We start from the raw sequence: 18,955 nt of genomic DNA, 5'->3' as shown, positions 1-18,955 counted from the left end.
AAAAATGGCATACAATGCTGGGCATGGCGGTAATCCCAGAGGATCAGGAGACTAAGGCAGAAGGATTGAGAGTTCAAAGCCAGCCTCAGCAAAAGCAAGGCGCTAAGGTACTCAGTGGGACCCTGTTTCTAAATAAAATACAAAAAAGGGCTGGGGATGTGACTCAGTGGTTAAGTGCACCTGAGTTCAATCCCCGGTATCAAAAAGAAAAAAAAAAAAAAAGGTGTACAAAGAAGTTCTATAAACATACAAATCATACAAAACACTGATGGTCTAATTTATATTCAAATGTCATGTATTAACATTAATACATGACATTTGAAGTAATGTTACAATCTGGAACCTGGCATTTGGTGTTTCTTGGGGTGAAGAATGGAGGATTGAAGAGAGGAAGGTGGGAGATGTGGATGGGTACATACATGGATTTATGTTTCCTGAGGGCCCTTAGGTAATGGTTTGCCAAGTCCAGGTTTATTGCCCTGGGATAATGAGACACAGACCACAGACTCAGTGTCCATGTGGACGAGGGAGTGGTTCTCAAATTTATGGCCACAGATTTTATTCCTAAACTTTGAGTATTGTGCAACTGGGTATTCTTGTTCAGAAAGCTTAGATAAATAAGTGTGGTTTAATGGGTTTTAAAAGATCGACATCATTGCTGGAAGACACCTTCCAGCCCATGCTTGTGGATGATCAGAACACTGACTTTCCACAAGAATTCAAAGCAAACCAAGTATAGAGGGGGCAGATTTGAGCTATTGGCCCCACTGGACATCTGCTGACCGTCTAGCATCCATTTGGGAAGAATGAGATAAATCGTCAGAAGGAGTCTGTGTGGAATTCTTCCCATGCATACCAGCTCTGTGGTCACTTTCAGGTTTCATTTTCTTTAGACTGAGGATGGGTCTTGAGTCAGATGTTGGTGGGCAATGTCCTGCTCATAGTGGAATCCTAGGGGCAGAAAGAGAACTGCCTTGACGGAGAAAGAAAAGAAATAGAAAGCTGTACTTTTGTTCCTGACACATTTGCAAACATGTCAACCACTCGGCATTCATCCATTCTTACATGAATAAGAAGTTACGTGGGTGTGGCTGTCCAACTTTGACGTGGATAGGAACCAGGAGCTTATTAACAAACAGATTTCTGGGTTTCATCCTCGTGTCTCTGATTTTGTAAACCTAGAAGTGGAGCCAGGAGTGTCATTTAAACACTCTCCCTCAAGTGATTCTTACACACTGTTGAGGAACAGTGGCTCCAGTCAGCCATTAACCAGCAGATGTACCTCTCATAATAAATTTCTGCCATGGTTTAACTTGGGATATTAAAGTGTACTTTCATCAAATTCTTCTTCACTAAGTATGTTCAGAAACAAGACAAAAAAAAAGTTGGTATCATAAACTACCGAGAAGCCATTTATTTTCCCTTTGCTAGGTAATCTTCAACTTTAAAGAAAATTTCAAATCCTATTTTGTTCCATTAAAAATGCTTTATGGCATCTCGTGAAAGAGTTATGTTCCTTATTTACCAGAAATGTGAAGTGAGGGAACAATAGATTCTGAGTTCCTCTTTATACCTAAAAATACACATATTGTTGCACTTTCCTTTATAAAAATTTGTTTTTGGGGGATCAGGATTTAATTTTAAATCCTATTTCACTGAACCACACTGTGGCTCTTAATGAAATCTTATTAATGGTAACTGGACTTGCTTAGAGTAAAATGTAGGGCTGGGGCTGTAACTCAGAAGTAGAGGATTTACCTAGCATGCACGAGGTTCAATCCCCAGCACTGTGAAAAAATAAGGAATACGTAAATAAAGGAAAATGTAAATTAAGGAATTAAGTGGGTTTTTCAAGATGGCTGCTTGCTTGTTTTCCATCTTTGGATACAAAGAAGGAAATACATGTTTAGGAAAGGGGAAAGAGACGATTAATTTATTGAGCACTCTGTGCCAGGCACTATAGCAGATCTTTTGCAAATATTACTTACCCAGTTCTTAGAAGACTCCTACAGCTTGCCTCCATATTTGCAGATGAAGTACCTGAGGCTCTGACAAGAAGAGTAAGTTGGGAAAGTCAGGCAAAAAAGACTGCAACTGAGGTTTGTCTTGCTCTAAAGCTTGTAGTCTCTTCCAGGGCTGCTTCAGGATCTGAGATCCATGCTATATCCCAGGGCCCTGAGCTGGATTCACCTGTGTTGTAGCTACCTTAAAATTCTTAATAATTTTTGAGCAAGGGGATGCATAGTTTCACTTTGCACAACACCTTGCCAATTTTACAGTTGTCTTTATTGCTATGGGCTGCTTCAGGATAGGGTCCTCCAAAAGTTTCCAAGTTGAATTCAGACATTCTCAAGAATTTCTAGTCATCAAGAGATAAATGGACATCTGATTCCTACTGTCAGTGGGGGTAAAGTATTAAACTGCTCAGGGAAGGAATGCTTGAAATATTTCCATGTAAGTGAATTTATGTACTAATAAATAAACTTATGTACCTCATAAATTTTTGCTTATGCTTCTGAGTGACTTTGTTCTAATTTTGCTTTGTTTCTTAACATTGTGTTTTAACTTATGGTTAAATTATGGACAAAGCACCTCTAGTAAATGTTCCTCTTTCACTTGCTATTAAAATCACATCCTTTTCTTGATTAGTAAAGTAATAAATGTTCCCTGTGTAGAAGAAAATAAAACTTACAACCCAGTGGAGAAAATATCTTGGTATACATTATTTTTTTCTTTTTACATTTATATATGTATAGATATGTATTTATATGTATTTTTATTTTTGCTGGTGTCTATTCATCCATCCACCTGTCCATATTGTATCAGCATTTATGACTTGAATTTGAACCCTGTGAGCTTTTTAAATTTTAACATATTCTTCCTTCCTTCCTTTGATTCTGGGAAACAAATCCAGAACCTTGGGCATGCTAGGCAAGCACTCTACCACAATGCTATGGTCCCAGTCCCTAAATTTATTTTATTTTAAGGATTTCTCTTATGGGAAATAGACTATCATAATGTTTAATGACCTTTCCATTATTAAAAATTTAAATTTATTCTTGGGGTGACTGAGAACACATCACCTCAAAATATGGCACTTTGGCATAATGAGTTATTTATACTGAAGGAAATTGAGCAAATATCAAAAGCAGAAACATCCTTATCTTTGAAGGTCATGGAGAAGAATCTGAAGAAATAGGCCTTGATAAGCCTAATGATAAGTACCTGTCCATCACTGGCTGATTACTATTAGGTCATACCTTCCTTGTCCAAGCATCCTTCTCTCCTACTATCATCGAACTCAGCAAGAAAAGATATGGGGTTATCCATTTCTTTGGGCCTAATTTCCTTATGATGATTCCCATGTAATGTGAAATTTATTAAATTAATTCATATGCTTTTCTTCAATTAATCTTTCTGAGTTATTTTCACAACCAGCCAGGAACACTAAGGTAGTTGAGGAAAATCTTTTTTTTCCCCCTTATAATCCCTTCTTTTTGAAATCTGTTTTTTATAGTTGATTCTAAAACAAAGAGAACATGTGTAAGGTGAAGGCCTCAACTTGTCAAAGTGGTTGAGGGGGAACACATCACAATCTCACAACTGAAGACTACAAGTCTATGAAACGGAGGGTTTTTGGTATTTATGGGACATAAAAATAGATCAGATCATTCTATATTGTTCTATATATTCCATGAGAAAATTACTGAGGCAGGCCAGGCAGTCTTGGTACAATTGGATGGTGGAATTAAATGGGTCAATGAAAAAGGAGAAGGAAAATACTATTTGCAGAATCTTTCCAAATGTCAGCCTCTTTAAAAATCAAGAAGCTAATTATTTACTGCCCAGACAAGTCACCAAGGCAGAAAAAAAAAATGTGGGCGGTCATGAGGTTTGATTATTTCCCCCAAGCAGTGATTATATGCATCAGCATCCAATTCACTTACAGGCTAATTAGAGGCTTTATCTTCATTGAAAAATCTCCTTCCTTTGTTTAATTCAGCAAAACCAGCTTAAATCAGAAGTTTCCTATGTAAGAAACCATCCCTTTCTTATCACAGGAGAAACTTCCTTGGTGTTTAGGACAAGGCTATTCATTTATTATACCTGGTGTAGATGTACAGTTGTCATTCAGTAGATTTAGAAATAGATTTAATGACACATAGGTATCATGTGAAAACACTTTTCCAATGGTCAATAACTGTTTTATAAACTTTACAAGCCTGTGTTTTCAAATCCCAGAGCTTCATGTGGGCAATTAACCCACTTGATCTCAGTCTGTGTCCCAAAAGAAAACCAAATGGATTTTTTACTTTTAACACACAGGGATTTCCTTAGATAACCTCAGAAGGTATTTATCTGGTCCAGTCACACAATGGACTGAAGTTACAGTCCTGTGTTCTCCTTTGACCTAACTCCCTCCACCTTCAATGTTGTAGAGTTCTTTCTGTTTTTGTTCTCTTGAATTCTCCATTATCTCTACTTTGCTTGATACTGAGGAGTTCTTTTGAAAGTGATCACTGATTTGCCATCAAGTTGGTTTGATTTTTTTTTTTTTTTTTCACATAAGGGAGTTTATTAAGCAAACAGAGTGTCTCCCTGCAGGGTAAGAGAGAAAATGAGAGGAAAAGAGAAAGGAAAGGGAAAGGGCGCACGCTAGAGAGAGTGTGAAAGCCAGGAGGATAGAGAAAAGTGAGGAGGACAGACAGAAGAGTGGGAAAAAGATGGCAGGGACTCTATAGTAAACAGTTGAATTCTGCCGGGCTAACAGGGGACCAATATTGGAGAAGGATACTTCCAAGTTGACTGATGAACCAATAGCTAGCCAGGATGTTCACAGATTGACAAGTGGTTGGGAGGCAGGGAAAATGACTAAATCTGATGGGCGGGGGAAAAGCTTTATACATTATATTCCCCCATTTCTGTTTTTATAAGAAAATCTTTTGCTCTCCAGTTCTTTCTGAAGCCTTCTCTCTCCTTCCTGCCTAAGTGACTAGGGCTGATTTTGCAGGTAAGATGTAAAAAGTCCATTCTCCTTCCAGACTTCCAAAGGCAGATGGTTTTCATGGACTTCATTTCCTCCATTTGACTGATCCCCTATTTCTATACTAACTGCCTGTCCCCAATTCTGACTTCATTTACCCCTCTAATTCTAGGAACTCCTTTGCTGTAGGGAAAAGGGGGTCAATGACCACTCTGGCTTCTTGGAGCTGAAAGGGGGCAGCGTGGGGCAAGCAGTTTGGAATTCCCTTTTTAGAAATTGGGTTAATTGAGGGGTCCATGGTAGAAGTCCGGTTGGGGAAGAGCAGGCCTTAAAGGCATCTGGGGATGGGTGCTTCCATGAGAGAAGAACAAAAAGACATGAGTACTGTCTGTCATCTTTGTGGTGTGCATTGGTTTGATTTTATAATTTGGTAACTTCAATGGAACTGAAGCTGGACAGAAAAGGTTATTTGTGCCAAATAATCACTTTTTATGTATTCGAAAGCTGGAGACTAGAATGCTCAATTCTGTCTCACAGTTGGGGAAAATCTGAGTTACTGATATACTGTAGGCCTGGGAACAGTGTAGAAGAAATCTGTGAGGAAGCTACTGATCAGGCTGGAGAAAAAAGAACGTCTCTGGGCATTTTAGAGATGACTGGAGTTTGAGATTAGGTATAGTTTGCCATTTGCTAAAGCTGGTTTAGACTGAGTCATTCAGTTGCTCTTTTGTCTCTGTCTCTTTAATGTAAAGATCAATTAGCAAAGGATGAACAAAACTGCTCTCTAAGCTGAGAAGAACTAAATAAAGACAGCTTTATTGCTAATTAACTTATTTAGTTAATAACTTAATCATTTGATTAATATAAGAATTTAATGCTATAAATTTTCCTACAAGTACTGCTTTCATTGTGTTTGATAGGTGGTGTTTACATTTTCTTTTCTCTTCTTTTTTTTTTTTTTTTTTTGTACTGCAGATTCAATCCAAGGGTACTTTATCACTGAGCTCAAGGGCACTTCACCACTGAGCTATATCCAAAGTTCTCTTTTATTTATTTATTTTTATTTTGAGACAGAGTGTTACTAAGCTTCTTTGGTCCTTGCTAATCTGCTGAGGCTAGACTCCAACGTGCGATCCTCCTGCCTCAGCCTCCCCAGTCGCTGGGATTATAGATATGAGCCACCTTGCCCAGCTGGTGTTTTCCTTTTCATTCCATTTCAAATGTTTTTAAAATTTTTATTTTGACTTTTCTTTGACCCATGGGTTACTTAGCAGTGTGTTGCTTAATTTTAAATATTGGGGATTTTTCCATCTTTATGTTTTCTTTTTTATCTGACTTAATTTCATTGTGATCAAAACATATACTTGGTATATTCTCAGTTCTATTAAATTTGTTGACGTTTATTTAATGAGCTACAATATGATCTATCTCGATGAATGTTTCATGTGCATTTAGAAAAATGTATATTCTTCTATCGTCGAGTTGAAAGTTCTAAAACTATCGGGTCAAGTCAGCAGAATCCGGTAGGTATTGATGGATTCTTCTAAATCCTTATTGATTTCCTGTCTACTTGTTCTATTAATTACTGAGAGAGAAGTGTTGAAGTTTCCAAATATAACTGTGGATTTGTTTAGATCAACATTCAATTCTACTAATCTTTGCTTCATGTATTCTGAAGATCCGTTGTTAGGTTCATACATACTTAGGACTATAAATTCTTCTTGGAGAATCAATCGCTTTGTCATTATGTAATGCTCCTCTGTATCCTTCTTTGTACTGTAATTCTCAAATCTACACTGTTATCTTCTTTCCTGCTGCTGAGTTGTCCTAGCTGTCCCCAGTACTCCTAGTCTTCTGATTATATGCATCACATTCTATCTTAATTCTACCTTCTTTGGGATGTCAATCATAACTGCTCCAAGCCATGTATCTCTTGGCCGTCAAATGTTCCTGACAATGCTAAGAGTTCTTCAATACTAAGGGCTGCAGCAACTTGCATAGTCTGTGTTGCCACTCTCCATTCCTCCTCCCCTGACTCCAGACTTCTCCTGATTTCTCACAGGCGGCATTTAAACTTAATTGTGTACATTCCCTGAAGTTCCAGCAGTGTGCCTTTCATGTGACAGGAGCTCAACAGATAGTTATTGTTATAAGTTCAACCAAGACAGATAAACCCTAGTTAAGGAGAATAGCACACAATTTTATTGGTTACACTTTTTTTTTTTTTGGGTGCTGGGGATTGAATCCAGGGCCTTGTGCTTAGAAGGCAAGCAACCTACCAGCTGAGCTATATCCCCAGCCCTGGTTACACTTTTGATGCACCATACAGCAGAACTTTCTTAACTTGTTAAAAATGAAAGTTATAAATGTTTCAGCAAAAACATTCAAATAGTTATACTTTTTCTCAAGATGTCACAAATTGCTGAATGTCAACAAACACAATGGGATATTTTTCTACAAGGGAGAATGTTGATATTAATCATCTAGCAGCCTGGCATAGTGGTGCACATCTGTAATCCCCGTGGCTCTGGAGACTGAGGTAGGAGGATTGCAAGTTCAAAGCCAGACTCAGCAAAAGCACAAGTACTAAGCAACTCAGTGAGACCTTGTCTCTAAATAAATACAAAATAAGGCTGGGGATGTGGCTCAGTGGTTGAGTGCCCCTAAGTTCAATCCCTGGTACCCAGCCCCCCAAAAAGAAGTCAATTAGCATCTTTTCTACAGTTCAAGTTGATGGCTGCGAATTTCATTTTGGGAGTTAAAGTGAAATAAAAATGTAAGAAGCCCATTATTTAAATAGTGGTTTTTAGGAAAAAAAAAAAAAAGAGGACATGGGTAATTAATCTATATAGGAACAAGGTGAATTATCCTCATAGTATAAATCAATCAAAAATAATTGTGATGTCACTGAGTGATGTGAAAATATATGAAAAGGCTTGGATGTCCAAGGAGATAACACAGTTGGTGAGACAGGAGAGGCGAGCTTTTCCCCAGTGCAGGCTGCAGTGATGGGGATGGGAGGGAAAGAGGAGCAGAGGTGTGTGAGGGAACACAGGGGACAAGGACACACAGTGGGGGCAGGAAGAAGGAACAGCTTCAGCTACTCCAACATCTGAATCCTAGAAAGCTGTAAAAATCACCCAAATAGGGAAATATGGAAAATAGAGAAGAAATACTAGGGATGGCAGGGGAACAAGAACAGAGAGAATGAAGTAAATGAAATATTTAGGAAAACTGGGTTTGTGCACAGACAGGGTTTTCAAGAATAAATACCCAGTGGATGGCAGGTCTTTGCACGGTACTTTATGCTTTATAAATGCCCTTCATACTCATTTTGTTTGAGATCTCTAGACATCCTTCAAGGTTCGGAGAGGTTAAAGTAAATTATCCAATATCCTGAGTGGAGACGTCTCAATTGTATTCAATTGTGTGAATCCCCAGATCCCTCAAGAGCACCGGGTTTGACACCAGCCCAGCTTTGGATTTGCATCTTGTTTCTTTAAGCTGCCAACCTTGGTGATTTTGCACAAATAACTTCAACAACTCCAGCTGCACTCTCTCCATCCATGCCTCTCTTCTCAATTTGCAGTAAGAATGAAACGACATAAAGTACTTACATGGTAATTGGCACATTGAGAAAAGTTTTAACAAAATCTTTCAACCTATTATATTACTTGTAGACCAAAGCTGCTCCAGGGAGCCTAGGACATAAAATGAGAAGCCAGGACACACACACATACACACACACACACACACACACACAATTGGCATGGACTGATTTGCTACTCACAGTGGAGCAACATAACATTTATGCACTTAATTTTTATAGCCACTTAGTGTGACAGGCCTCAGTGATGAAGTGATTTTCCCAAGGTCACAAAATAAGATGGGCAGGTTTGAATTTAGATCTGCCTGACACTCTGGTCCACAATTGTCCTTTCTTTTAAAAATAAATGTATGCTTACCCAAATGGTATGCCTCTACTTCATGTACAAACAGAGAAACAAGATGTATCCCATTTGTTTACAATAAAAGTAAATTTAAAAAAAAAAGATGGCTTCCTTCCACCATAAAAGTAACTCACATTCATTACTGAAAATTTGGAAACTGCAAAAGTGTAAGGGTAAGAAAATTATCCAGAGATAACAGACATGTCAGTGTATGTGCATTCATTCTCAAACTAAGATTTTTTTCTTCACATAGATCATAGAAGAGGAATTGCTGAATAAAGGTTAGGCCAACATTATGGGATATCGCTGCACTGTTTTTTTGATGTATTTATTCTCTCTTGGTAATGACAGAGTACTGGGTCCATCACTTCACCTGGCATTTAGTATCATTTAGTATTTTTAAAATGCTTTGCTAATGTGGCAGATGAATATGTTTTTAATACCAAAGAAGTTGAGCTTTTTGCTATATAGTTTAAACAGCTTTATTAACTTTTTAGAGGAACAAATACAAGTCTACTTGTGGAATTAAGAGGCAATTCTATTATAACCCATTATTATTTATTTATTTATTTTGGGTGAACTTGAAAATTCTCAAAAAAAAAAAAAGTAAATGATTACATTCATGAAAAAAAAAAAGCAAGTCCACAGATTCTCAAGCATTTATAAACTGGAAGCAAATTGGATCTTCTTAATGATTCAATCGATATCTGAAAGAATGGAGAACATCAAAATGAGGGATGAGGAATTAGGGGAACTTAGCTGTTGATTGGCCTTCCTAGATGAGTAATTGCACAACTGTAGGGTGCTGTGTTCTCCTTTTGAATTGTGTGTGTGTGTGTGTGTGTGTGTGTGTGTGTGTGTGTGCACGTGGGGGAGTGTTTGGGATGAAACCTTGCACATGCTAGGCAAATGCCCTGTCACTGAGCCACAGTACTGCTAGCCCCTGCAGCTGCATTATTAAGAACCTAAGAAGAGCTTTTTGCAGATGGCCTGTCAACTGCAGTTGCCTGCTGCCAGCTATGGTCTACCCTACCATTTTTGACATCACCATTGATAGTGTTTCATTGGGGGTGTCCCCTTGGAGCTATTTGCAAACAAAATTCCAAAAGTAGTAGAACACTTTTGTGCTCTGAGCACTGAAGAGAAAGGATTTGGTGATAAGGCTTCTGCTTTCACAGATTATTCCAGGATTTATACATCAGGTAGTGAATTCACATGCCATCATTGCACTGGTGGCAAGTCCATCTACCAGGAAAAATCTGATGATGAGAACTTCATCCGGAAGCATACAGGTCATGGCATCTTGTCCATGGCAAATGCTGGACCAAACACAAAACAGTCCCCAGTTTTTCATCTGTATTGTCTGGATGGCAACTATGTGTGGGCTTTGGGAAGGTCAATGAGATCTGAGCATCATGGAAGCAATGGAGTGCTTTGGGTCCTGGAAGGGCAAGACCAGCAAGAAGACAAGCCATTGCTGATGGTGGTCATTTCTAATACATTTGACTTGTGTTTCTGTTCACCACAAGACCATCTTTTTAGAGCTCAAGAAAGCTAAGTGTTCTTGCTGCAGGTCTTGGGGTTCCATATTTTCCTTATTCCTTTTCAACTATGAATAACAACTAAATCACCACAGAAGAGAACTCGAGGAGAGCAGCTCCCCACTCCCAGTGGTTCTTCACTCATTTCCTCATGAGTTAATGCTAACTGCCTCATGTTCCATCCTACCTGCATTCAGTATCTCCGTGCTGGGAGCTGCTCCAAGTTCCATACTGGTGAGACCAGGCATGGGGTTGAGGTTTCATGTGCTATCCTCTGTCTATTCTCATCTGTATTCTCTCTCTCTTTTTTTGGGTGGTGCTGGGGATTGAACCCAGGGTCTTGTGCATGCTAGGCAAGCACTCTACCAACTGAGCTATATCCCCAGCCTCTGATCCGTATTCTCTCTCTGTTTTCAACATGTTGATTCTAATACAAAAGAATACATTGAATTCTAATAAAAAAGTCATAATTAAATATGTTATTGGTGTAAAAAAAATACTACCAATACAATAAACCAAAAGACTCCCTTGCCAATGACACAAATTCCATAGCTGACCTCATAATGGGTACAGTGGAAATGCAGATGCACTAAAAATTAAGTGAAAAATAAAATTACCTTCAGGCTCCTCTGGTGAGATGTATGTGAGACATAAATGAACTCTGTGCTTAGACTTGGCTTCCATCCCCAAGTTATTTCATTATGCATTTACAAATATTCCAAAATAAAAAGTAATTTAAAATCCAAACTCTTCGAAGTCTTAAGCATTTCAGATAAGGGAGGTTCGACCTGTATTTGTGTTGGAGAAACTCTTGCATTCAGCTCCATACTTCTTTGTGGGATTTCCCTCTCCTCTCTCCACACATGGACTCCCTTTTCCAAGTGATCATTCCAGGATTTGAAGGGAAGTGATTGATTGAGAAAATGATGTTCTTGCCTTCCGTCTCTGGAGCCTGCAGAACCACTCTCTGCTTCCTCCTTCCTCCTGACCTGACGTCCTGCTTCCCGGAAGCTGCCTACTTAGCTCCTCTGTTCTGCTTGGCACCTGGTGGGTGTGTGAAATTCCAGGGAAGAAAGGGAAGAAAGGGAAGCCCATGCTAGGGTCTCTACTCTGGCTTTTACACCAGTGCAGGATATTGCATTTCAATTCCTAACCAGCTTATGAATCTATTGACAGTTCTTAACAGCCACAGAGAGAGGCACTTGGAGGGTGTGGGGAGTGGCCCCAGGGGAGTGTTTCCACCTCAATGTTCTGCCTCCACGTTCTTCTCCCCATCCCTCTTTCGTCTCTAAAATTCTTTGAATTGCACATTTCTTCTTTTATATCCATTTTTCCGTCAACATTTTAGAACAGATGAAAACTCCTTGTGGCCCTTTGATGGAGATCCTATTAAATTTATAGAATAAAATTGCGAACAACAGGTATTCTAAAAACAAAGTTTTTCTTTTCAGGAGTTTGGCATATTGTTTCGGTTTACTTGGGGCCTTATGCATTTCACAGAAGTTTAATAGTTGTCTTCAGTAAGTTTTGAATGTTTCTTTGTATAGCTATTCCTAGGAATTTTATGATATTGATTACTATGGTAAAGAGGGTTTTTTTTTTTTTTTAAAGAATTCTAGTGAGTTGTGGGTGTTATGCAGGAAAACCCTTTATTTTTGCTTATTGATTTCTATTCTGACCAACTTGGTTTTTTTTCAAAGAATTTTAAAAATTGTCAATGGATGTTTTATTTTATTTATTTATATGTGGTGCTGAGTATCGAACCCAGGGCCTCACACATGCCAGGCAAGCGCTCTACCAACTGAGCTACGACTCCAGCCCCCCAACTTGGTTTTGACATTCTGTTTTTAGATTAATCTTTTATTAGTTCTAATAATTAGCTGTTGATCTTTGATTCTAGATAGTCAGTGTAATTATCTTAAATAATAAAAATCTGCTCCTGTCACCAACTACATGTTTGGGATTTATTTGCCTTGGTTAGGAATTCTGTGGTATTGAAAAACAGCTGAGATATCAGATATCAATCGTCTTATTCTTCACTTTTATTGATGTTGAGTTAATGTCTTACCATTGATTATGATGCTTTCTGTAACAGCAAGTTAGAAGAAGTTTCCTCTATTGCTTGCTATTTCTTTGAAAATCAGTAACGGGTTTTGTATTTTATTAAATGTACTTTTCAGAACCTAATCATACATTTTCTTTTATGTTAACACAGATAATAACATTAATGGATTTCCTCAACTGAACTGATTTACACAGTTAATATAAGTGGCAATTAATCCACTTGTCATTCTTTAGAGGCATTGCTGTACGTTAATGACTATTGGTTAATTTAGGAATTTTGTATCCATATTTATAAGTGAGATAGGCTTATAGCTTTCCTTCTGTGGATGTACTCTGTCATTTAATTTGGTATCAGTGTTTGCTAACCTTTTCTAATTAGTTAAGATATTTGCAAACTTTTTGTATTATCAGATAGATGTGGGTTTTTTATAATTTAAAAATTTGTTTTTTCAAGCTTTAGTAGGGATCACATAAAATTTTCTGACACTCATATCTATTTTAGGGATAGATTTTTTTTGACTACCTAATTGCTTCTATAATTTTTGTTCTCTTAAAATTTTCTATGCATTTAACCCATTTTGATAATGTTTATATTTTTGAAAGCTAATAATGGCATCTAGAATTTTCAAATGTGTACCCAGTATTCTTGCCTGTTACTCAAACACCCTTCTCTATAATTATGCCTCCCTTTTTATTCCTAACATCATTTATTTTGGACCATTTCTTTTTTCCTCCTTGATCAGTCTTGCCAAGAAGTTGTCAATTTCACTGGTCAATTCAAGGAATCAGGTTTTGATTTAGTATTCCTACTCCACTATTATTTATTTGTCTGTTTTGACCATTTCTGCCTCATACTTTTCTATTTTTGAAAAGTTTATATAGAGGCTGATTTTTCTGATAATTCTTTTCCAGATAAATTCTGATTTTAGACTGCAGATTACATATGGTATCATGTTTTCTTTTGATCTGTCTCTGTCTCTTTCATTCCAGAGTATGTATGAGAATAAAATTATAAGATTTTGGTCTGGGCAGCTCAACCAATGTTCTTCCCTCTTCTAGCTCAAAAACAAACAAACAAACAAACAAAAACAAAAACATGAATTGCAAGTTTTTACAGTTCCCACAATTATTTTAACATCACCCTATTAGGGTTGTCTGATCTTCTTCCCTTCCTTCACATTCTTTTTAAAAATTTTTTTAACTTTTATTTTTTTTTAATTTTCATTTTTATAGACTGCATTTTGATTCATTGTACACAAATGGGGAACAGCCTTTCATTTCTATGGTTGTGCACGATGTAGATTCACAACATTCGTGCGTGTAATCACACATGCACACAGGGTAATGATGTCTGTCTCATTCCACCATCTTTCAACCCCTGCCCCCTCCCCCCTCTCATTTCCCTCTATGTAATCAAAAGTTCCTCCATTCTTCTCTCACCCCCCACTCCCTTATGTATCATCATCCTATCAGGGAAAACATTCGGCCTTTGGTTTTTTGGGATTGGCTTATAATGTGTAGTGTATTTCAAAAGAGCAGGATGATTCAGAATATTCTCATTACAAAGTGCCCCGAAATGGCACTCAAGACTTGTGGTTGGGATCTGAAATGTCCTCCACAGGCCATGTGTTAAAGGCTTGGTCACCTGTGGGCACTATTTGGACGTGATAGGCTTTTAGAAGGTGGAGCCTAGCGGATGTGAGGTCACTGGGATTGTGCCTTTGAAGAGAACACTAGCACCCTGGTTTCTCCTCTTTTTCTCTCTCTCTCTTTTTTTTTTTTTGCTTTCTAGCCACCATGAGATGAGCGGCTTTACTCTACCATAAACTTTCTGCCTTGACGTTCTGCCTCTTCACAGGCCTCAACAATGGAACTAGCGAACACGGATTGAAACCTGTGAAAAGGTGAGCAAAATAAATCTTTTTTTCCTTCTCAGTTATTTCATCATAGCAACAGAAAGCTCACTAACACAAGCAGTAGCCAAACAAGAAATTGCTGAAATTAAAAAGAAAATATTTTTGATTTTTCTTTAAAGAAGTAGCAATTAATTACTAGCTCTAGCTTAGAGATAGATAGTTCATGACAGGGAGAAGTAACAAGTTCCCATTTCCTCAACTCAGAGGACAAGGCCCTAAGAACAGCATATTCAGTGCCATTCAGTGTTAGTTAGCTTTCTGTTGCTGTGACAAAATACCTGAGACAATCAACTTGTAAAGAAGAAAGATTTATTTCTGGGTCACAGTTTTGAAGTGTCAGTCCATGGTCAGCTGGTTCCATTGCTTTGGGTCTGTGATGAGGCAGAATATCACGATGGGGAGCGCATGGTGGAACAAAGCTCCTTACCTTATGGCAGCAGGGCAGCAAAGAAAAAGACAGAAAGGGGTTAGGGTCCTAATATTCCTTTCAAAGGCATTCCCCCAGTGACCTAAATTCCTTCCACTAGATCCTACCTCCCAAAGGTTCTACCATGTGCCAATAGCACCACAGTTTGTCAATCAAGTTTTTATCATATTTTTTCTTGGGGGGGTTGTATAAGATCCAAACCATAAAGCCTATAATATTGTAAAATAACTAATATGGTTGTAGGTCATACAGGATAGAAAACTCTTCCTCAGAACTTACCTCAATGGCTAAAACCAAGGCTGTCCTCTCAGCTGCCACATCCCCAACCCCTGTGTGTATTACCTTCTCACATTCTGTGGGTATAGGAAGAAGCCAGAAAGAGGAAAGGGCAGAAGAAATTTAACTTCTCTTTGGAAATCTTAAGATTGACCACTGCATTTCATTTAGCTGTTTTAATTATGCAAGCCAGAGAATGTGCTCCCAGATTTGCTTAAAAAAAAAAATCCTTCACAGAATGCCAGCAGTACTTCTCTTCAGCCGGCAGAGGGAACAGAGGACCAGGACTTCACATTGCTGCTTGTCTTCACACATGAGAACCAAACCCAAAAGCTGTTTTTCCCTTGTTTCTTTAGAAAAATCACATTTTTGAAGAGGGATGTTTACCAATGCTTTCAACATCAGAGATCAATATATCTGATTCAGTGCTGCATGTGTCTGACGTAAAGACCTCCAGACATATCCAAACTGGGACGGAGGTGAGGTGGAAGAAAGCCAGACACAGTGCGAATCCTGGCTACCAGCCACATTTTAGTCTATCTATAGGTCAATTCAGAGTTTATAACTCCTAGAAACGAATTGTGCATTTTCTTATAGCAGTTTGCTGTTCATCAGCATTCTAGTCCCACTGTGGGTATTTTACAGTAAAACGCATTAGATTGTCTTTAACGCTTTGGTCTCTGGAACTCAGAAAAATCAGAGAAAAAACCATTCAGACCTTATTAAAAGCCACCCAAATGCAAGTATTTGTCTTTCAAATTGCCCAGCTAAAGCACAGCGTCACTTGATTACCACTGCCTCTGTTGAAGCAAAACACACACTGTGTTTAAATTCTACTTCAGCCTGAACCCTTTGGAAAGGACAGGGAGAACACTGTGGTGAGGAATGTAATTCACCATTCCGCCCTTTTATAAGCCCTGACGCTCCCATTAGGCTTAAATGGAATCATAGGGTGAATTTTCCACCAGCTAAATTTGCTAGGGAAAACCTTTTCGAAGATGTCTGCCTCCTTCTAGTAGAAGCACAGGAGTCCAGAGCAATCGGTAGAGAAAACTGACATTGCTTTTCCCCCTTTCATTTCCTGATCTACCTGCTCCCCATGACCCCAAATGGATTACGATGCTTTCTACTTAAACTTGATAAATAAGGAGATTTCAGTGCCTCTCTCCTGGGGAATGAAATTTAAATTGTGGTGATGGCTGCACAACTCTGTGCATGAATAGAGTCAAAACCACTGAACTGGCCACTTTAGATGTGGGATGTGAATATTTCTCAGTGAAGCTGTTAAAAATAAAATAGGAATTTCTGTTTTTAAGATTGTAACCTGTGTAATGAATATAATGTTTCATGTCTTTTGTTTTTCAACACAAATTGTTCATCCACTTTTTTTTTTTTTTTATGGTTCCTTTTGGTGTCCATGTGTTTGATTCTCTTTCTAGATTTTTCTTTTTCCTGCTTTATGTCTGATCAAAAGTCTTCTTTTGTTTTATTACTCTCAATGAATTGAGAAATCTATTAATGTGGTGCAGGAAATGTTCCCCCCAAACATGGTATTTTAGCATACTGAGCATTTTTTCCCTAAGTTCACGTAAGATTAGTAAGGCGCTGGTGCCGTAGCAAGGCTTGAAGGAGGCACATCTCATGCAAAGGCATGAAAATCCAGTTGTCACACTTTTGAGCCATAAAAGAATCTACTGAGTGGTTTAAGTTTAAGGAAAAGTTAGAAAGTAGCAGAAGCAAGAAGAGCCCTCTAACCTTCTCTCCTCCCCTCTCTCCTGAAGTTGGTCATGGAAAACAAAATTACCCCAGGGTGCTATTAATATTATTTATATTGGGTTATCTAGGTTATAAGCCCAAAGCTACATTGTTATTATTTTATATAATCTACATCTTTTAAAGACATAGAAAAAGGAGAGGAATTCCATATTTTTTGAGTATGTTACATTAACCTTCTTCTATGTCATTTATGATCTCTTCATTTCTGTGGATTCAAACCACCAATTGAATGCCATTTTCTAAATCCAATAAAATTTTTGTTCTTAAACCACCTTCTCTATGCTATTGACAAATAGACTAAACTTTGAAATGGTATAAACTAAATGATATGATAAGTTTAATTCAATATCTCTTTAAAATCAATATAAAGGCTGGGCATGGTGGGGCACAGCTGTAATCCCAATGACTGGAAAGGTTGAGGCAAGAGGATCCCAAATTCAAAGGTACTCTCAGTAAAAGTGAGGTGCTAAGCAACTCAGTGAGACCCTGTCTCTAAATAAAATACAAAATAGGGCTGGGGATGTGGCTCGTGGTCGAGTGCCTCTGAGTTCAATTTCTGATACCCCCCCCAAAAAAAATAAATCAGTGTAGAGAAGAGGGTTAAGTAACCAACTGTACCAATTACATACATAATTACCTTTGTTAGCACTCTTTATTTTTTTCATGTGGGTTCAAATTATTACTTAATTCTTGTAAGTCAGGTCGACAAACAGCTTTTTAAAAATCTGGGAATGTTTTTAATTAGTCTTCTCTTTTCAAAGATAATTTTGCTAGATTCTTGGTCAATAGGTTTTACTTTGGGCATGTTATGTATATCATCCACTCCCTAATTCTTTCCATTGTTTTTAAAGTGAGGTCAACTGTTAATCTTCTTAAGCTCCCTTGTAAGTGATGAGTCATTTTCTTCTTGCTGTTTTTTCTGTCTTTCAAAAATTTGACTACACTGTATCCAGCTTTGTTTTCTTTCTGTTTCTCCATTTGGAGTATTGAGCTTCTTGAATGTGTAGATCAGTCCTTTTCACCAAATTTAGGAAGTTTTCAGACACTGTTTCCTTAAATATATGTTTTTTCTGTTCCTTTTCCTTTCTCCTCTTCTTCTGGTACTCCTATTATGCCTAAGTTGGTACACTGAATGGTGTCCCACTTTTCTCTGAGGCAATGTTATTATTCCACATTCTTTTTTCCTCTCTTTCCAAAATGACAGCATAATCTTTACAGATCTATCTTCAAATTCACTACTTCTTTTTTTCTGCTAGCTCAAATCTTCTGTTGAGCTGGTTTGGTCATTCCTTCATTCATGTTGTACTTTTCAAGCCAGAATTTACATTTGGTACTTTTAAAATAAATTCCCCTTTTACTGATTTTTTTATTTGATGAGACATTTTAATTTTTTGGACATACTCTCTTTTAGTTCATTAAGCATATTTATAATAACTACTTCAAAGACATTGTCTATTAAGATAGCCATTTAGATTATTTCAAAAGCATTTTGTATTTTCTGCCTTTCTTTTGTGTTTATGGATCTGCCATGGCCAAACTGTGTCACCACACAATGCATTTGCTGAAATTCTAATCTCCACAAACTCAGAATATGACTGTATTTGGATACAGGGCCTATAAAGAGGAAACTAAGGTAAAAGTAGGTCATTAGCTTGGGCTATAATCCAGTATGACTTCTTCTAAAATGAGATTAGGCACAGATGCACCCAAAGGGGAGACCATTTGAAGATTTCTGACCATCCGCAAGTTACGGAAAGAGGTCTTAGAAGAAACCAACTATCCTGACATCTTGGTCTTGAACTTTTAGCATTTAGAATTTTGAGAAAATAAATTACTATTGATGAAGTCACATAGCTCCAGGTTCTTTGTAATGGCATGCCTAGCAATCTACTACAGGGTCATATTTTCCTGTCTTTTGCATGTTGCAAAGTATACATTTTATATAATCAATTGCAGCAACCCTGCTTACGGACTGTCCCGACTCTACTCCAAGGGGTTTATGGAAGTGTTGCTTTCTCAGT

General features: G+C 37.8%; 1 protein-coding gene and 1 non-coding gene across 8 annotated transcripts in view; both read right to left on the bottom strand.

Moving 5' to 3' along the window:
- Positions 1 to 18,955, bottom strand: part of Dlgap1 (DLG associated protein 1) — an 879,880-nt gene that overhangs the window by 541,115 nt on the left and 319,810 nt on the right. The gene's annotated exons all lie outside the window — the stretch shown is intronic.
- Positions 16,746 to 16,849, bottom strand: LOC124965870 (small nucleolar RNA U13). The gene has a single exon (XR_007105255.1). It is a non-coding gene; the product is annotated as a small nucleolar RNA U13 (small nucleolar RNA).

This window comes from Sciurus carolinensis, chromosome 15, assembly GCF_902686445.1.
Source record: "Sciurus carolinensis chromosome 15, mSciCar1.2, whole genome shotgun sequence".
In the NCBI taxonomy this organism is placed as follows: domain Eukaryota; kingdom Metazoa; phylum Chordata; class Mammalia; order Rodentia; family Sciuridae; genus Sciurus; species Sciurus carolinensis.
The sequence above is the reverse complement of the archived record's forward strand: the minus strand, read 5'-3'. Positions and strand labels throughout refer to the sequence as shown.